Source organism: Struthio camelus, chromosome 4, assembly GCF_040807025.1.
Source record: "Struthio camelus isolate bStrCam1 chromosome 4, bStrCam1.hap1, whole genome shotgun sequence".
NCBI lineage: Eukaryota > Metazoa > Chordata > Aves > Struthioniformes > Struthionidae > Struthio > Struthio camelus.
In genome coordinates, this window is record NC_090945.1 from 9,086,314 (window position 1) to 9,105,956 (window position 19,643).

Sequence of the window (19,643 nt, forward strand, 5' to 3'; positions counted from 1 at the left end):
GCGCTGATATGATAAACACTAGATATGTAAGACAAGCATTCTCTGTCTTACAAAGATTTACTAATGTAAAACTGTTACATGAAGAAGCTCAAGTCTTAGGGACTCTCTTGCACGTTACCTTGAAACTTTCAAGCAGTGAGACATAATTTTCACAGTGCATATGAAATGACAGTGAAGGGTAGTGGATTCTTAAAAGATCTTTGTTGCTTGTGGTTGCACCCAGGCTGGTGGGCTTTGCGAGGGTGGAGCTACTGATAGGAGAGTTGTAGCAAGCTGCTTGGTAACTAATCAAGCAACTGAAACCTGTCCAGGCAGATTGGTTGCTTGAGCAATTGAAGAGAAGGAACAAACAGCAAAAAATGGCAGTCTGTTCAGCCTCCGCAGATAGAAAAAACTGATTTCAGTTGTTCACATAGCTCTTTGTTGCAGATGAGACGGGTTTGATTTTTTCGTTTTTCTTTTTTTTTTTTAAACAAGGTCCTTTTTAAGCATAACAGAAATGACCATAATGTAAACAGGTTGTAATTAAGCAAGGCATTGTTTAATTCAATTCTACCTCCATAGTAGTTTAGTACAGTGGGGACAGATCAGTAGAGGAGAGCAGTTGGTGCACGGGCTCCTGCCTTGACACTGCAGTCAGAGATTCGGTCCTGCTTAGGACTTCACTTAGTCCAGGCTCTTGGACTGAGCATTACCACTTCATATATTTAAATGTGCCTGAAGAACTAGTCGCTAGTCAAACCTTTATGTTTTCAGTAAGAGCTGGACTGCCTATGGGGGAGTCCTAAAGCGGAGCTTTTGGGTTTGTTGCCTCCAAAAGGTGCTAGCTAATCCGGGTAATTTACTTTCAGACTTTGTTGTTACTGTTTTGAAAACAAACTCAAATGGAGATGCAGCTTTTTTTCCTCTCTCTCTCTCTCTCTCTCTCTCTCTTTTTTTTTTTTTTTTTTTTAACCTCTCAATTGAGAACACTTGCAGCCCTCTGAAGTTTGAGGGTCACAGAAAGCTATGCCACTGTAGGGACCTAATCCAATTATCTAAGGCCTTGCAAGGCCTTAAGACGTGAAAATAAGCTGCCAGAGAGGAGGCATATGTTCAGGGGCTTCACAGTACTACTCTGGACAACATCAGTGTATGGTCTTAAAGCATACACCAGTCCCTGAAGGAGGTGATCGACGCTTTGGAAAGCTGCCTTGCCTGTAAGTAGCAGGGCACAGAATAAGAGCAGCCTGTAAGTAGCAGGGCACAGAATAAGAGCAGGTGGCTACTAGAGCTAAGCTGAATCCCGGGTTAGAGACTGAGGCCGCTTGGTCTCATCAAGCGCATGGGGTGAGAGGAGCGTATCCTCCCTCCTCTGCTGTTCGTGTTGAAGAGTGCTGTGCAGCAAACTGCCATAACAGAGACTGATTGGACTAGAGCTTGGATCGTGTCTAGGAAATGGTCTGTAGCTGTCATGAAGCATGATGGCTGTTCCAGGGAAGCTAGAAGCTTTGCTGAACATTGGGTCTCTGGTTTTACTTTGTGTTAAAAATCTAACACAGAGTAGCTGCTAGGAAGTAACCAAGAAGGAATGTATCAGCTCACCACAGCCTGTCCTTTTCAGTGACTGGGTTGAAGTCATAGGCATTGGCTCTCCTGCTGTTTAATATGTCTAGCCGTCATTGTAAATGCCCTCTGAAAGTACAGCTCTGGGTGGAGAGGCAGGTGACACTGCTGTTAGTGTGTAAAATCTTGCTCCACAAGAGCAGAGGCAGTGTCACGTTAAGCAGAGTGGGTTCAGGGTTGGCTCGTTGCCTCTGCTCTTTGACAGGGGGTGAGCTTTCCGCAGAGCTTGCTCTGAGAGCTACGGTGCTTTGTTCTGTAAGTGAGCTGCTGTCTGTCTTGTGCGGTGCAGCCTACCTTTTTATTTATTTTTATTTTTTTCCCACTGACTCTTTGACACCCACCACTTCCCTGCCAGCCTGGTGTGGCTGATCAAGCTGTTCAAACAACTGGAAGACATCAGAAGTTAAACACTCATTATTTTAATTTGATGCTAATCATGTGTTAATGAGACTAATCCTTGCAATGATTCAGGTAATTTGCTTAATGGCTGCCCAGAGTACAGATTACAGCAATCAGTCACGTCTGATAAGATGTCTGTTGTGGAGGAGGTTGTCAGGTGAATGAGGTGGGAAAAGACTAAGGGGTAAGGTCTGATCTCATGTAAGTCAGGAGTCTTTGACTATTTAGAAGGGGGGAGGGAAAGAAGTCCTGCTTCACAACCTTGCTCTTTCCAAAGAGATTTGTTTCTTTTGGTAGCCAGGGAAAAGCAGTTCAAAAGATGGTGCGTAAGGGCTGTTCCATCAGTTAGGGAGATCTGATCCCTTGCGCCTTGAGAAGGGAATAATCTGTGAGGGGCTCACTGGCATCAGAGTGCAGTATGTTTTTTCTTGAGGTCATCGGGGTCATGACAAAATCTTCAGGTACTAAAGAAATCTGGATCTGATACTACATGGTAGATACTGCTTCTGATCCTCGGCTAGTATAAAACAGCATGCTGCAATACTTTATGCAAGGGAGCCCATTGTGGAACAGTCAGAGTTCCTCTCCGCTTCCAGTTGTGCTCACTTCCTTGCTTTGCCTTCCCAGAGCTGTTCAAGAATTGTTTGTATAAGCAATGGAACCACAACAGCACAAGTAGCATTGATATTGGGGGGGGGGGGGTCATTACGGTTGTATTCAGCACTGGAGAGATTGTTCATATAAGTGGCCTGTGTTTGTCCCAGTATGTGAACGACATGGCTACGTTCTCCAACTGGACCTGGCTATACACGGTTGAAATAATACGCAAAGTAAAGCGACATCATTTCTAGCAGAAAATTTATCTGGGTATATCGTAATGTCTGGATTGCTTGACGGTGTTTCTCCCTCAGCCATCTCTGTCTTTTGGTGGTAAAACCTTCAGAGTGAAGACACTCGTTTTTAAGTGTTTAGTATCTAATATATACTGCACTGACTCCTTCCCAGATGATAATAAAATGGGTATGAGTAGCTAATTGCTAAGAAAGCCAGAGGAAAATCCAGTGATGCTGGCCAAAAGGAAGAACAGTAGCTATGTTTGTAGAGGTCAGTCTCCCCAGCTGACATGTTATCTTAATGTAGGTTTTTCTTACAAGTGCCTCCCGATAAGAAATCCTAGGAGAAACTTTTTGAAATTTGAAAATGTCTTAATTTTGTTGTTGTTATTTTGTTTTAGAAAAGCACCAAGAATCCTAAAAGAAGCTCCTTAAAAAGGCAGTTGTGGAGTGTTAGACAGTGCTTGACCTAACACCTGGGGATCTACACTGTGTTCTTAGCTGGCCTGCTGTCAGCACTCAGGTGAGTCACTTCACTCTTATACACTCGGATTCCTCTCCAGCTCCTCATACATCCTGCTTCCATAGACTGGGAACTTCAGTACAGGTACCTGTGCGTTTACGCACTTCCTTGCCTGTGAGGGCAAAACCTCAATAAGGGTTTCTCTCTGCTAAAACCCTTAATGTTTAAAAAAAAAAAAGGCGGGGGGGAGGTGGGAAATGAGACATAAAAGATTTACAAAGGGCACAAAGTCACAAGGGGCAGTCTGGGAATCAAACCTGAGTCATATACCTTAATTGCAAGGCTGTGTGTTTTGATTATTGTCTTCATGAGGTATCATATAAACTGGAAATCTAGGTTGTTTCTGTAGCCATGTAACTTTTGAGGTCTCTTTGAAGCTGCTCGTACCCACACTGTATTTCAGCAGATCTTTGCTAGACAAAATGTAATTTCTCTTTCAAGTTCAACATAAGTACTAAACCAGGACTAAAAAAATACTTCTCCTTTAGAATGCACAAAGGCTACATTCAAGTGAGAGGGAGGGTGCAGGTACCTCAGGTGTTTCCTCAGGTAGAACGGTAATGTTTGGGTGCCTTTCAACACCCCCCCTGCACCTGCCACTGTAGGCACATAAACCCTCTGGATACTAAGCTTCAGCAGCCGTGTGTTTCCGGAGCTGAATTGGATATCTGTGCATTGACTATCACTATACCCACACAAAATGCAGCAGGTGGTGGGTTTTTTTTTTTGTTTTTTTAACAAGGAGATCAGCTGTCCAACAACTACCTGTGAAATAGAGGTTATGTTTTTGTCTACCACCTGCAGGAGCAGGGCGTTGATAATGAGTCCTCCTCTTTTGGTGAGTGTTGTAGCCGCTGAGGTACTGAATATATGCATGTCTGGAGAAGGTGGGCAGCATCTTCTTTTCTTCAAGCTATATTTAAACAAAACAACTTCTCTTATAAATTTGAAAAAATGGACTTCATCTACCTAAGAGGATTCCAAGGTTGGGCTGCCTAGAGCCAGGCAGAGCTAAATCCTTGAGAGAAGCAAATCATAGCCAGCGCTGTTCTCACTGCTTTTTGTAAGCTAGTCTAGGGAGATTCTGTTGTGTGACTTGGGAGTAAAGCATCCTGGTGGATCCAGGCTTTAAGCCTATAGTGTTGGGGAAAGCACTGCAAGGGAGGAAGAAGAGGCAAGACAGCTCAGCTCAGCTGTAGTGATGCCAAGCAGCTAAAACACTCTCCTGAAGATAAATGGAAAGCATTGCTTTAATAGCACCTGACACATTGTCAGTCCCCAAGAAATTGCTAAGAATTGTTAAAATTGTGGTGAACTGACCTGTAAGATACTGGCATCTCATTAGATTGTAGCCTTTCTGGGGCAGAGCGTATCTTTTGGTTTTTGTCTCACTTGGGTCCTAGCACAGAGGGCTGGACTTCCTGGGTGCTCTAGGAATGCAGACGAAGGATTTTACCGAGCCTTAGTTTCCCCCACTGCGATGTAAGTACATTACCAAGGGTTCCGAATTCCTAAATTAAGGAATACAGAGTGGTTTTCTTAATCCTGCAGTAGAAGGGCACTAATCACATTCCTATCGTCTAATTCAGGAACTGGAAAAGATCTTCTTGTTTCCATTATGATGTGTGGCAGCAGAAATTGTTTTCAGTTACTGTCTGTTTAATGATAATTTGATTCAGGGATTTGTCTGCAACAAAATATGCTTGCGTTTAATCAATTTCCATCTCAGTTTAAAGCTCAAAATTGTTATAGGCTTTAAGAGGCTGACATTGTCCTAAAGCTCTCCTCTAATGATTTAGAGTAAACAGATGGTTTTATTTTTCCCCGTTTAGAACCTTTCAGCTTTTCTGGTTGTGTGCAGATAAAAATTATATCTCTCACTTTGATTAAAATGCATTGTATTAATGTCTTGTTCTGTCTGGTTTCAATTTTGTTATTTCTCTGTGGCTTTTATTAAGTACTGTGGTGTTAGACATCATATGCAGTAAGTGGTACTAACCAAGTCTCTCAGCATCAACAAATGCAGGACACGTGGCAGTTTTTGTCTTCGTAGGGGTGTGTTTTTGGTGCTATTAAGTAAGACTGCAATGTTGTGCTTGCTTGAAAAAATGAGCATTTTTCTTGTGTAGTGTCTGTTAGATGATACCTGGGAAAATATTAGACAGTATGCAACAGTAGCTATTAGGGATTGCGGTGTGTTCTTCACTAACTGACTTTGAAACTTGCGTTCAGCCTAAGGAGAATCACCACGGCTCCTGGAGAGTGGGGGGAATGATACTGATCGGCGTTAGCTGAACATTCAGTCCTCTTAGTGTACGTGGTAATTTGCTTTTCTCAGAAAGGAAGCATACAAGTCAAGGTTTTCCAGTGCAGTTCTCTCATCATCTTGACCTGTTGGCCTAGTCGTAGCCCTGTGTACATCTAACAGGTATGGGAACTAGTAGAGGGTCTCTTTTGCTGCGTGATTTCTTAGCTGGGTAGACAGACGAGTCTGGCATGCAGGCTCTTTTTACAGTTAGAGGAAAATGGGAAGTGCAGTGGGATCAGCCCTACACATTGTTGACTGTACAGCTTTGAGTAGTAACCAAAGCAGAATATAGAATTTACAGGCACATGCGCACTGGTTCCTAGATAATTTTTTGGGTCATGTTTGGCATTTGAATTATTTCATCAGAAGACACGTGGCGTTCTTGAAGCAGAGGGGTTTCTCTGAGATCTACAGAAGTGACCTTTGCGTCTGTTCAGTAAGAGAGCATGACCGGAGACCCTGAACAGCTTTGTGAAATGCTTCTGAACCACACTGAAATGAACAAATATGTAATTTCTGTCTAGTGGAACTCATCACTCTGGGAGAAAAGTTAACACCTCAGACTGTCTATAGAGAAAAAACAAAGCAGAGGCCATTAGCGACATGCCTGCTACGACAGACAAAGAGAAGTTACAAAGGCCCTTGGGCTCGATGGATCCCTGGAGCAACATAGCTACCTGACTTCGTACCCAAGTGCAGTGTACGGAGGACGCAAATTCTTATAAGGGGTTGAGAATGTGGCTGTGATGGCTGAAGGTATGTCTGTTCCCAGCTGCTTTTTGTTGATGGTCAGCTGAAGGATGTACCAGCATCATTGCATTAATTGTTAACATAGGCCAAAATGGATGAACACTTGCTCTTACTGACCCTGTCTACCATCAGAGCCATGGGAGATAATGTTTCTAGAAGACAGGCAGTAACAAACAGCAGGGAAGCACTGATGTTCTCAGCCAGGGAGCCGATTGCTAAGCTGGCAGTCAAGTGTCAAGGGATTTTTCAAGTAGGATGGTGGCACAACAAGGTGTCACCTGAAATGACTGTGATTGATATCACAGAGATCTTTTGAAGCTCTTACAGTAATCAGTTTTAAGTAGCTGTTGTGTTGTACAGAGGCTCATGTTGCAAAATGCTGAGCATATAGAAGTTAGGACTGGAAAGAAGCAGGACCTTGTTGCAGCCTTGATTTTGAGTGATTACTGAACGCAAGTGGTATCCCTATTTTGAAGTCTGTGGACAGAGCTGAGAGTTGACACTGCTCTGTAAATGTTTTTTGTCTTGTTTATTGAACTTAAAAAGCATAGCCCAAATTTTATAATTGGCTTTAAAAAAAGGGGGGGGGGTTGTATTTTAGACATGTGATCCAGGAACAGCAGTATTGAAACCTGAAAACCCATATGGTTTATTTATGGTTTGTGATGAAGTGAGTGGTGGTCCCAGGTTACCTGTTTTATCTCCCTGTCCAGGTTAGTCTGATAGGTGGGTCACTAGGTGATCACTTTACTCATCATTTTTACAATTATTTGTGAGCGCTTTAGGTTTATCAATTGCTTTTCCAGGCTGTAAGTTACCTATTTTGAGAGCATAATTTGTTTGCAATATATGTTTTAACAGCATGATTTGTTTCCTGTTTGTAATTAATTTTGAGCTTTGAGTCTAAAATTGCATGACAAATCATTATGGGGAGAGCTATTACCTTGAACGTTGCTGCTAAAGATTTGTAATATACTGTAACTTTGTGTCTTTTATTACTAAGTTCATTTTAGTGGTCTTAGAGCTGGGAGTTAGGGACTGCATTGATAGAAGGGAAACTTAAGGTACTATAACAGTGCGACTCTTGCACCGGGGAAGGTTGCATTTGCATCCCTCTAAATGCTTTGCACTGGTGCAAAGTGGACCTGAAACAAGGCAATACGTGTGAGGGGGGGCTTTATCTCAAATTGCAGAAAATACAGAGAAGAGTCAGAGGAATGGGTGTAAAAGCTGGAGAGGGAGATACTAAGAGAAGTGAAACCTGTTTATTTTATCTGTAGGAAAAAAGGTGCGAGGGAAGTGACGTGATTTTCGTTTAAGAATATCTTTGCACTAAGGAAATATGGAGTACAAAGGGCCTTTTTTACGCAACAGAGGAGTTAGTACAACACGAGGCAAAAGATGAAAATCAGGGTGCTCTTAGTGAAAAGATGAGGCAGCAGGCGTGAATCCATGAGAAGGAGGTACTTTTATCGCAGAAGGTATTACTCGGCTGAACTCCTTGCCACAGGGTACTGTGAAGGACAACGTGTCTGTGGGTTTACAGAGGAAAAGGACCAATTCATCCACAGCTAGCCGTTAGACGTGTAGTCCGAGTGAAGCCTGTGCTTCAAGCCGTCCCTTCATGTGGAAAAGATGAGTGTTCTTGCTCACTGGGAGACAACACAGTGGGCCGGGTGAATCATGGTTCAACTCAATGCTGTTGTTCTTATATTCTTAAATTAATCTCGGTTTAATCTACTAGAATAGCTACAAAAGTTCAGGCAGTGAAAAAAAATGATTCACAAAAACCCCTGGTATGTTGCTGGTTCTTGCTGTCAGCGTAGCTTGTGTTTGCTCTAAGAGCACTCTCCTGGGTTAGGATCTCTCCGTACACTGCACAGATGAAGGCCACCATTGACTTGATCTTTTCAGGCAGACTAATTCAAATCACTAGGCAAAACTACTGAAAGCGCTGTTGCACAAATTCTGTTCAGGCCTAACTGTTTTGTATTTCTGAAGAAGTCAGAGTAGATGACCTCAAGCTCCCTTCCAGTGCTAAAATCTCTGGGCCTGCCAGTCTAGTATCTAAGAGTGCTGTTAATTCAGTTGCCAATTGCAGAGCCAGCTATCTAGCAGTTATGGCTTGGTTGCAAACTGAGTTGTTGTGGACGGGCCGGACCCTCTGCTAGCTCATGATCACTCAGCAGAAGTTTGAGGGACAAAATGTGTTGCCCTCAGAAACTTAATTGAAGGATGTTGTTACGCTGCCAGCAGTTTCTCTCCTGAGAAATATTTGAAGGCTTTAGGATTTTTTTTTTAGCTATTGATTACCCTTCTATAAGATCCCACAAAATCTGCATGTTACTCTTGCATTCATCTGGTAACTGTAGGACTCTTCTACTGTTCTGAAAATGGTTTATTATTTTGCAAAATAAAATCACTTCAAGCAGAGATGGAAATTTCACCGAGTTTCTCTGACCAGATAGTATACTTTCAGGTAAGCAACTCTGCGTGGACAGGGGTTCTGTAGACTTACTTAATGGAAAAGTTACTGTATGGCTCTCATTTCCCATTGAGACTGTGCCTTCTAAATCAAAGTTCTGACAGTCTTGGATTACCAAGCGTAAAATGATAAGTTTTAAGTATTTGGCCGCGACAAGCGTATACAATCAAGATTATGTGCAAGTAAGGCAAACGGTGAATGTGACCAGACCCATAAATGAAGGAGTACAAACAAAGGAGGACTTACTAAATTATGCTTAGTAATTTCTAGGCCCAATAAATGGCATCAGTTTCAGAACTGGAAATGAGTTGCTCTTTATAACAGACACTATTTCTATGCTTTGTTCCTAGACAATATAGCAAAGTACCTCAAAACAATGCAGACAATCTGGGAAAAGGAAATAGACGTTTCTTCCATTAAAGGGAATGCAAATTTTTCTCTCTGAGCTTTTTTCTTTCTTCAGAGAGCTATGTTTGGACAAAATAATTTTCTCTGAAATGACGGCAGGTTTCTTCTTCTTGAAAAGAGGTTTTTTCTTTGTGAAAACAAAGTATGTATGCAGTAGTATTTGTGATTCTGGCAGTAGCTTGAAACGGTATGCAGGTTAGTCTTGGTTGTTGCGTATGCTTTCTTAAGAAACTTATGCTGCGCAGTCAATGCTACCTCTCTCTCCTCTTTGTCCATCTAACAAAGAAACAAAAAAGTGAGAGTTGATGGGGAAATACTATTTGCAAGTAGATGCTTTTTATCCTCTCATTATGTTAAACGTTGGTAACATTGATTTTCTTTAGAAATGCTTTAATTTGCTGGGATCGTTTCTCAAAGCTGAAGGGCGCGCATAAAAATAGAAAACACAGAAATGTTGTCATTTGCCTCTACTTCTAATCAGTTTTCCACAAAGTTGTCTCTGAAAAAAAACCACATTTGGATCATTTGTGCAATGTAGACCATTATCCCTCTAATTCCCTGTCCATCTGTAGGATAAATGTTTAGACTGTGTAAACTATACGAAGTCTATATCATACATAATGTATGACTGTATATGATAATGTGCCATGAATGTCAAATTTTATTTTATTAAATATAAGCTGCTCTTCCATCTGCGCATTGGAGACCCCATATATTGTATGCCAATTTCCAAGTATGATATAATTTCACATGGAACGATGTGGAATACCTCAGCTTCTTCTCTCCCTTACGTTCTTACCGTTCCAGTAATTTTAATTCCTGATTCATCATTTCTTCAGGCAAGGCGAGAGCGGAGTCAGACCCTGTCAATTTAGCAGCAATGCAAACTCAGCTGAGTTAGAGTCTACTAAAGATATTGGTGGCCAGATCCTTGACTCCTGTAACTCCACTGGCTTCAGAGGTGTAGCACCAATTTACAGCAGTCGAGCTCTGTGCTCCCTGCCAGCCTTTCCCTATAGCAATCCCACACTCCAGCAATGATGAGGCCTTCAAATGAGCAAGGAGACAAATGTTTGTCGTAGCTTTTTAAGCTTTGGCAGACAAGCTGCTAGGACCTTTAGTTGGCACCTATGTCTGGTTCCAAAAAAGCCAACCTTGTCACGGCTGCCTTTTTTTGCAGAGATTTCGCATTGTATGTGTGTGTGTGAGTCTGTATGTCTGTGTGTCTCGTGATACTCTGCAACAGAGATTGACAGGAACCAGAAGCCAGGTTCATCAAAGCCACAGATTTCTGATCCAGAATTACAGTGACTGATTTGTGCCAACACAGACCTAGACTGTCCAGATAGACTGAACAGGAGGAAAATGTAATGCCAAAAAGAAAGAAGCTGAAATCTAATTAATCAGAAACAAATAAGTCATCTTAATGGCAGCACAGAAGTAGTACCAATTTAATTTGAGAGTACCCTATGTTCCATAAGGATGACATTGTGCAGTAATTCTGTTGCCAGTTACTGCCATCAGAATTGCTGAATCGTGAGAAACAAATGAGTTACTGCTTCAAATGGTCTGTATTTTGCACATTTAAAATTCCATGGTATTTTAAGCTCCAATTCTGCGTAGAAGTTTTGTCTTTTTTTCTCCCCTGATGTATGTTTGCACCCGTACTTCTGGGTTCTTTTTCCATGCAGTGGAGTAATTGAGCCTAGCAAGTAGCGCATCCACTGTGTAAGCTGGTCATTGGACCAGCTGTGTAAGCTGGTCAGAAGTCATTGGAACAGGGAATGGCTGTTAGAGTTGCATTGCATTTGATCTGATCAGACTTACAGGGTAAAGACTTTCTGTTCCATCACTGGAGCTGACTCGATCTGGTTCTGTCTTACGATGTCAGAGGCAGCAGTAGAGAAGCATGAGGAATAGCCAGAGCTATCGTTATTCCCTCTTCTGTTGGTGTTTGGCCATGGAGATATGGGTATTTTGTATTTTCAAGCCATCGGAGAAGGAGATCTTGTTGATAAGCACAGCCTCTCTCAGGCTTTTATGCAGGCAGCCCACTTTCCTTCAGATCGTGGTAAAGTGGCGCTGCTTAGCGTTTAGGAGAACGCAAAGCAGACGTACCTCACTCTGTGCCAAAGGGAAGCTGGGAGCGGGTTCTCTCACTGTGTGTTCCTGGCTGCCCTGTGAGTTATAGAAGCAGGTGGCTCTTACCTGCCAAGGAAAAGACTCCCTCTGTTGAATTAGATTTAACTGAAAACCCCATTCTGTCTGCTTTGCAAATGAGAGAATAAGTGGATAGCATGTCCTTTTTTTGGGAAGGTGTCTTCTGCTCCGAGGCGTGCTCCATGTGGCATAGTAGGAAAGGCACTAAGTTTTCTCTGGTCACTTTTTTTCCCCTTCTGTTACAGGACACTCCCTCCCCTTCATCACTTCTGTCTTGACTCTTTGGGGCCAGGAAGTCATTCCTGTATGTGCACGTACAGCACCCTGCCCACTAGGTCTCCTGAGCCCATCTCTGAATACCATAACAACAGTAACATTAAATGTTAGACTTCCGAATGCTTAGTGTCTGTAATAAAAGGAGAGAGAGATAAGAAAATGACACAAAAGTGGTGGTGGTGTCCTGTGTTCTTAAAGAAGGTACCATGCTGTTTGAGGCAGACCTAGGGCTTTTGGTCACAGAGGCAGGAAATGCAAACAGTTGTGTTTTTCACACCCCAAGTGGTGTAGTGTCTGGAGAGCACAGGCAAGTTACCAAAGAGCACAGAGAACGGTGAGGGGAGGGAAAAAGGGAAAGTTATTGTCCATGGAGCTGTCTGCAAGGTAAAGGGCAACACAAGCCATTTTGCGAAGTGATTGCGCAGCGCTCTATTGAAATCAGTAGGGACCTGTGCTATCATACCACTTTACCTCTAGGGACTTGGCCTACATACACTTTCCTTATGAAGTGTAATACACTTAAAAGGAAAACAGAAGCAAAACAAGGTCACCAGAACTGAGCAGAACAAAAACTGGTGTACCAAGCTCAAGCAAAAGACTGGTTTCAAGGTCTAGCATGCTTAACCCCAGGCTGAAATCTCAGGCCTTCTCAAAGCTTCTGAGAGTTTTGTCGGTGATGCCACAGTTCCATCCTTAGGGACAGAAGAGAAACAAGGGGTGGGGGGGCACAGCTGTATTTTAAGTCAATAGGTCAGTGAAATTACATTGCTTGGCATCAGATGAAGAGCCAGGCTAAGACCATGTAGCAGGTACTCATTTGCTCTTCTGTCTGGATTTGCTGTAAGCCCTTCGCTATTGTCATGTAGAAACTGTGTTTAAAGGGAGAGAGTCCCTCTGGAAGACTCGGTACAGTCGTCATTGCTAGGAAGGCAGTAACCTAGTCTGTGATTACTAGATATTCGGCTAACGGGAATGCACAAGTACTTGCATCCTCTCATCGCTCTCTTCGTCAGGTTATCCTGAGTGACTCTGACAGCGTGTCTTATTATTTAAGGCAGATGCTCTATTACGCTTGGAACCAACGCGTAATGAGAGCCAGTACTTGCTGGAAGAGCTTATACTTTAGACACTGGAGATAGACAAGATACGAGAGAAAAGTCACAGGTGGCAGGCGCCCTAGGGATAGAGGTAATGAAAGAAATCAGAGTATGTATGTCCTGATTCAGTGTCTGAAATGCTGAGCTGCTTTGGACGCAATTTGGTGTTCAGTTTTCAAAAAGTATTAGACTTTATGGATTAAAAACCTCAAGAGCAAACGTTACATATGAGGAAAAAATCACTTGTTTCCTTGGTTACAGAAGTGCATGAATAAATTATATGAAAAAAGTCCTCAGTATATTCTGAGTGGTCATTTGTGACAACTCCTTTAAGTGTTTACAGTGGGAGGAATGAGCAAGAGCTAATCTTGTCTGAATCAACTGTTTAAGAGGCATGAAAACGCACTGTAATGAATGGTCAGGCTCTTGGTAATTTTAGTACTTGAAATGAGGCTCTGATCGAGCTTTGTGGTGACTGAAAAACAAGCACCTGCTGCTGGCTTAGGGTTCAGTGAAGGGAAGAGCAGCTTCAGGCTCCCGTGTCACGCCACAGCTATACGTTAAGCTAACCCTCTGTTTACGACAGTCTTGAATTCTAAATGATTTTAGGTCTGAAGCCTAACTTAGATCTCTGTGGGCCCTAATTGTCTACTAACTGCAAAGCCTAAGTTAAGCACGACTGAATATTTCCGTGTGGAGATGCTCTACCAGTATAAAGTGTGAATTTGAAGTTTCTCCTCTCTAGGAACGTCGTTATGTGGACTTTTGTTTTCACTTAAGAAAATTTTCTTTCTAGTCTAGCTGATGTGTCTTTTTGGAAATTCTGAACTAAACAAGCAAGCTATTCTTAGTGTAGAATAAGTACATCCTTCTGGGTAGCTATACAGTTTTAATTATGTTTATTATACTTATGTAAATGTACCAGTGAAGCTCATTCAAGACGCTGGCTGCTGCCTAGGTACCAAATTTGCTTTTGAAATGGGGCTTGGAATATGTAGCCCTTGGCTTCTCCAGCCTCGCGTTCACTCTAATGCTCTGGCACCATACTTGTTATGCCCAGTCCCGTTTCCATTTGAAAGGCTACCACAGTTATTCCTCAACACATCCATATTTGGCATCTAGCCAGACTGCCTTCTCATTCTTATGGGGAGATGTCTTTGATAAGATTACTTACTTTTACAAAAGGCCTATTATCTAAAGTAGAAAGAAAGTAACAGGTTGGCCTGAGATTTTTCAGGGGGTCTGTGGAAAAGTCAGTAACGGACTAAGGGTCTTCAGAGTACCAGTCGTCTTCCCTGAGTACAGAAGAACTCCTCAGAGGAGCTTCTTAGAGCTCTACATAAGCCACGCAGATGAAGTCCCAGCAGGTTAGTTTGTACAGGGAAGGCAGCAATAGAAGAAAAATGGTCTGGTCAGTACTAACAGGCAGGAAAAAAGGGAGTAGTGATTGTATCTTCGCTACTTGCTGAAGAAGCTGAAATGCGCATTTTTAAGCTTCATTATTTCAGAGGTGCCGTGTGTACACAATCGAGCATTAAGATTACTTATTACTATATCCCAGTAACAGTTTTGGGGGTGGGAGGGGGGTTGTTACATGCTGACAAATGGTCACACACAAAGAAAAACAGAAAAAACAAGATTTTTTTGATGTGACACCACAGTACAGTGAAGTATGTTGTCCTATAGCAATTGTCTTGCATTTTTAATTCTCAAGAAACAAACTGGTGGGGATAAGTAGGATGTGCTTAAATGGTGAAGGACTATCCCCTCCAGAGTCACTGCTGGGGAGCTGGTTGTTGTGAAGGATAGCATTTTGGAGATCTGTGTACGTGTAGGCATGTGCACATGTAGGCACAACATAGTAGATTACAGCATGCGTGTGCAATTGTAAATCAAGATTTCCTGTTGTGTGCAAGTTTAACAACATTCCTTAATCACACATGGGTATTTTTAAGACAAGCTATTTTATGTGGGGCTGCAGCCTGCAATTAATTATTACTATTATGATTGTTCCTTAAAACAAGGGGTTTGGGAGATCATTTTGTTATTTTTTGCCATTTCCAATTCTCAGACATGAAAAGTTAACATGGTTTGGAAGACTTTTTTTTTTTTTTTTTTTTTTCTTCTGGCATTTACAAGTTCAGAATGCTTTTGTGCATTCCAAGCAGTCCTGCCCAGATCTGCCACCTGTTCCATAATTCTGGGTATAGTCAGGGTATAGTTCTTTTCCATATGGGCAGCGTAATTCCATTAAGTAGCAATCCAGCACTATTTTTTTTTTTTTTAACATTAAACCTCGAGAGTTAATCATCCATCTGTGTGTAATCATTGATTCCATTAAGCCTTATGGCCTTGTCAGATTATCAAACATTTTAAACAGCACTTTTTTTCTTTCCTTTTTTTTTTTTTCTTTTTACTCAACAGTAAAAGCATTTGTTAGGGCCATGATTAGATCGAAGTTTTCAAGGCTGACTTCAATCTCATATAGATATTTATGTTAATTTCCAATCAGATCTTCTCCCTGTTCAGAACAGCAAAGCGTGCCCTTAGACTGTACGGCACAAATAATATCTGAAATAGGTTAGTCAGGTATTTCTTGGTGGACAGAGGTAAGACATTCGTTTGATGTAAAATAAATAAATAAATAAACCTTTTTCTGATGATTCAACCATCATACGCTTACTCACATTTTCTGTCAGGTTTGGGAGAATTACGGTAGTTTGAGATAAGAACAAACTCAAGCCTTCAGAATGATTGATGAAACCAACCCTTTATTCTTGTACAAGTAGGGAAAACCTGGTTGAGATGGATGCGGGCAATTTTTCATAGGAAACCAGAACCAAGAAAGCTGTTTTGTCCCTCACAGGATTTTCAATGATAACTTTAACCCTAATGGAGTGGCTCATAAGCCAGTTCAGTCATGTTTCCAGTAGCACATGTCAGTGTTGACCCAATAAGCTGCATGTCATAAATTCACCTTTACCTTTGCGTACAGGATTTCTAAGGAAAACGATGGAATGATTTACCTGATATTTTCGATTGATTTCCTAAATGTGGTGATAAAACTTTACATAAACATATAATTATCACCTTACTCTTTTACAGGAATCCCTAAAATCAGAATTCAGTCATGGTATCTGTTGATGAAGGGGAAGGAAAGCTATTCAGAACTGCTTAGCAAATCCATAGTGGCCCCAGAGGGAGGGATCATTCTGTTACTCTTACAGGTAACAGGGGTTTGTTGTTAATGGCAGGATTTACCCCTTTTTTTCCTCCTTGCTTTTTCTCCCCCTGTCCCATGTTTTTGTTTTGTTGGTGGCGTTTGTGGTGGTGTTTCGAACTCCTGGGACTAATGGCTTGAGAATGAGGCTGCAGTGCCTGTTGTGCTCACCCAGATGACAGGATTTCATTTTGTGAGCTGCTCAATGAGAACTTGAGCCAATGCTATTATTTGGAAGGAATCTCTAGCATGCATACCTGAGCATTTTGACCTTCAGCAGCACCAAGCAGAAAGTTTACACACTAGTAATACTGACTATTTTAAGATGGTGGGCAAATGCCACAGTTTTCTTGTATGCAGGGCTGCAAAAACGTTACTTAGCTAGAACATAGAAATAGCGATTTCCTTGACAATGTCTGAACCTGCTATGCGGTAAGATAAACCTGCATCGCTGAAGGTTGGAGTATAAGGGGCTGATGTAAAAAAGATGGTCATCTGGTGAAATGCTAGAAGTATGGCATTTCAGAGGTTAGCTGGACCAGCAAGTAGATGAGTTGGAACACCTTAGTTCTTTTCTTGCTTCTGTCACTGAACAGGAGGAGTAACCTCACCTACTCTTTTCCCTTCTACTCTATTGTACATCATGTCTAAATGATCATTTAGTCAAACACAAGAATAGGCTGGCACGTCCAAGCGCTAAGACGAGGAAAACAGTGAATGGTATATGAGGAAGAAACACTGATACTGTAGACGAGCAAGGCAGCCTTTCGCCGTTTCAGAAACCAAAAACCTCTTCTGTCAGAAGAGGTCGACGTACCGCCGTTCTCTTTAGTGGGGAAGGCTCACAACACAGCTGATGGAATGTAATTGAAGTACGTTGCTTAACGGAGGCCAGATGAGAAGTACTAGACCCTCTCACTGATATTTTTGTGCTGTTTTTTCATATGGGAGGGAGGAAACAGTACAGAACTGAACTGTGTCTAGAAAATGAGCTGCGAAAGCCTGACTTAGGCTTTGCAGGGGATGCACTAGATATGGGTTCAGGATTCAGTTAGGCTCAGGATCCACCTCTGAGACGGGAATCTAGGCATACGAGCTCAAGCGCCAGGTGTCTTAAGCTTTGTCTAGAAGAAATGCTGAGGGTTTCTATATTGCTGAAAATAATTTTTTCTTGACAGCAATGCATCTTTTTAAATCTTTGAGTTTGATGAAGGCGCTATCAGAAGAGAGTAAAGGCTAGTAGTATTAGGAACCAGTGATTTTAACTTCTTGTTTTGAAACTATGTAGTACTATACATATAAAGACGACATCTTTCTTCTCTGTACGTGTGCTGTTTGTGTGCAACAGCGTATGATACACCCATTTGAAGTCTTGAGTAGGCATAGGTTTGTGAAACCGTGAAAACTGATTGCAATGTAATCTGAATCCATGCCAGTTTCCAGGTTTTGGCATGAACTTCAAACTCGGACAAAGGTGGACTAAAAGACAGCGAACAAGCCTGGGAACAGCTTCGAGCAGAGGTTGACCCAGTCTGAAGTGTCAGCCACTTAGTCCAGTTGCTTTGTATTTTCTTGGGAAAATCTATTTTTTTCTGCTCTGTTTGCCCTTCAACTTTGAATTCGTTTAACCTGAAATTCAAAATGAAACCATAGGCTGCGAATCATATGAAGGAGAACAAATTTTCTTTGCTGATTTTGGCAAATAAACCCTAGGAATTTGCATAGCCTCAGGCCTTTATACTGTGTACATGTGCAATTGTAATATATGCTCTTGGATTGATTCTAAACCTAGCGAGGCTAGCGAAAGTCTCTTCATTGGCTTAAGCTGGCTGTACGTCTAGTTCTGTATACCTCAATGTCTGCTTCATCTTCGGTGCCCATCAAAAATATTTTAATCCCTATTGGCCTACCTTACATTTGCCGTGTGCTCATTTCAGATGATTTATCATAGGAAAAGTATGCATTTTAGCTTAATTTTTGATTATGTTTTCCTTGATTTTGGTTTGTTGATGTAGAGCCTGAAAAGATGATAAGGCTTCTTATTGGGGGGTGGAGGGAGAGGAGAAAAAGTGAAGTGACTAGAAAATTGGTAAGGTTTTTATTTTCAAAGATTTCACTAACTTCAAAATCTATTAAAATTAAGAGCTGGCAAAAAATCAAAATATCACTTGTTTTTTCAACCACTGTGATTACTACTGAACCTGAGAAGAAAGCAGGGCAGGGGGGCTTGTTTTTTATTTCCTTGTTAATTGCACTAATTTTTTTCCTGAAAAGTATTAGAGTGATAATTAGGCCACACATCATGTGTGGTTGGATAAATACTATTTACATGTTGAGAAAGGGGGCAGAAGAATTATATCTAATGAAAGGAACTGTTGCCAAATAGTAGAAAGATTTATGTTTGTCTTACTGAAATCAAATTCATTCACCTCAACCCAACCATGTTATCTTAAAATACACTCCTAGTAGCGTGGTTGAATTCTGCATCCAGTGCATCTGAAGAAAGAACAATGTGATTCTTTCATTTGCAAATGTATCGTTAAATCTACTCTGATGCACAAAAGCTGTATTTTCCGAATAATATTCCTATTAAACTTTAAATAATGCATTAAAAATCTCCATATTTTGTACAGAGATGAGGTATGCCATTTTTAACTGTGTATGCAGTTCAGCTAAGTTTTGGCAGACTGACGCTATGGTGGATGAAGATTTTGGTAACAGCATAAGAAAGGAAGGGTTTGTACATAATCTGGTAGACTAGGACTCAGGAGTTCTGGCACGGTCCAGCTTTCCAGTATTTGTTCCTTTTCGAGCCCTAGAATTTTGCCTAGAATTTCCTGCGGATGCCTTCAGACAGGCTGCGCTTTTTTTAGCAAGGTAGAATGTACTTAAATGGTTGTAGATAGTACTTTCGAGTCCTATGGGGCGCTGGAAGATGAAAGGGGCAAATCAGCTATACGTTTCCATTCTTGGGAAATTTTTAGTAGCATCAAATAGGGGGGAAAAAAGGCATCCCCTGCGTTAGCTGATTTTTTTTTTTTTTTTTTTTTCCTCTGAGTACTCAGAAATGTATGTCCGACCCTGTTCCTAGTGACACTGATGGCAAAATTCCAGTTAGGGTTAGTGAAATTAAACTGATGCCATGTCTGTATAGCTGTCTAGAAATTCAGTGTATTCTCTATGTTTGTCAATTCTGTAAATAATTTATCCTGCTTATATCTTACCAATATATAACAATACAAAGGTAATCATAGTAGATACTGAAATTCCATGTGCTTCTTGAGCCAAGCAGTCCCACCGAGTTTCACATGCTAGCATAACGAGAAGTGTGTCTTAGGCTCTTTGGTTTTATGGATAAGTTAAATAGCACGTTGATATCTGGTGCAAAAGGAATCTAGCCAGTGTGCACGTGTGTGAAATAATACTGTGCACTTGGTAGACTGGCTTCCAAACAAACAAGAACACAAAATGTGAGCTTACCACCAACCCTTATGCCTACTAATGCCAGAAAGCATAGGAAGATTGCTTTTCCTCTTACTGACGAAGAGATGATAAATGTCGTTCCAGTGATTAGTTTTA

General features: G+C 41.5%; 1 long non-coding RNA gene across 1 annotated transcript in view; it reads left to right on the forward strand.

The window, feature by feature from the left end:
* LOC138067117 (uncharacterized) overlaps nucleotides 1–19,643 on the forward strand; it is a 248,822-nt gene that overhangs the window by 69,512 nt on the left and 159,667 nt on the right. The window contains exon 2 of the long non-coding RNA XR_011140783.1: nucleotides 3,239–3,360. This is a non-coding gene — a long non-coding RNA (uncharacterized lncRNA). The remainder of the gene's footprint in view (nucleotides 1–3,238; nucleotides 3,361–19,643) is intronic.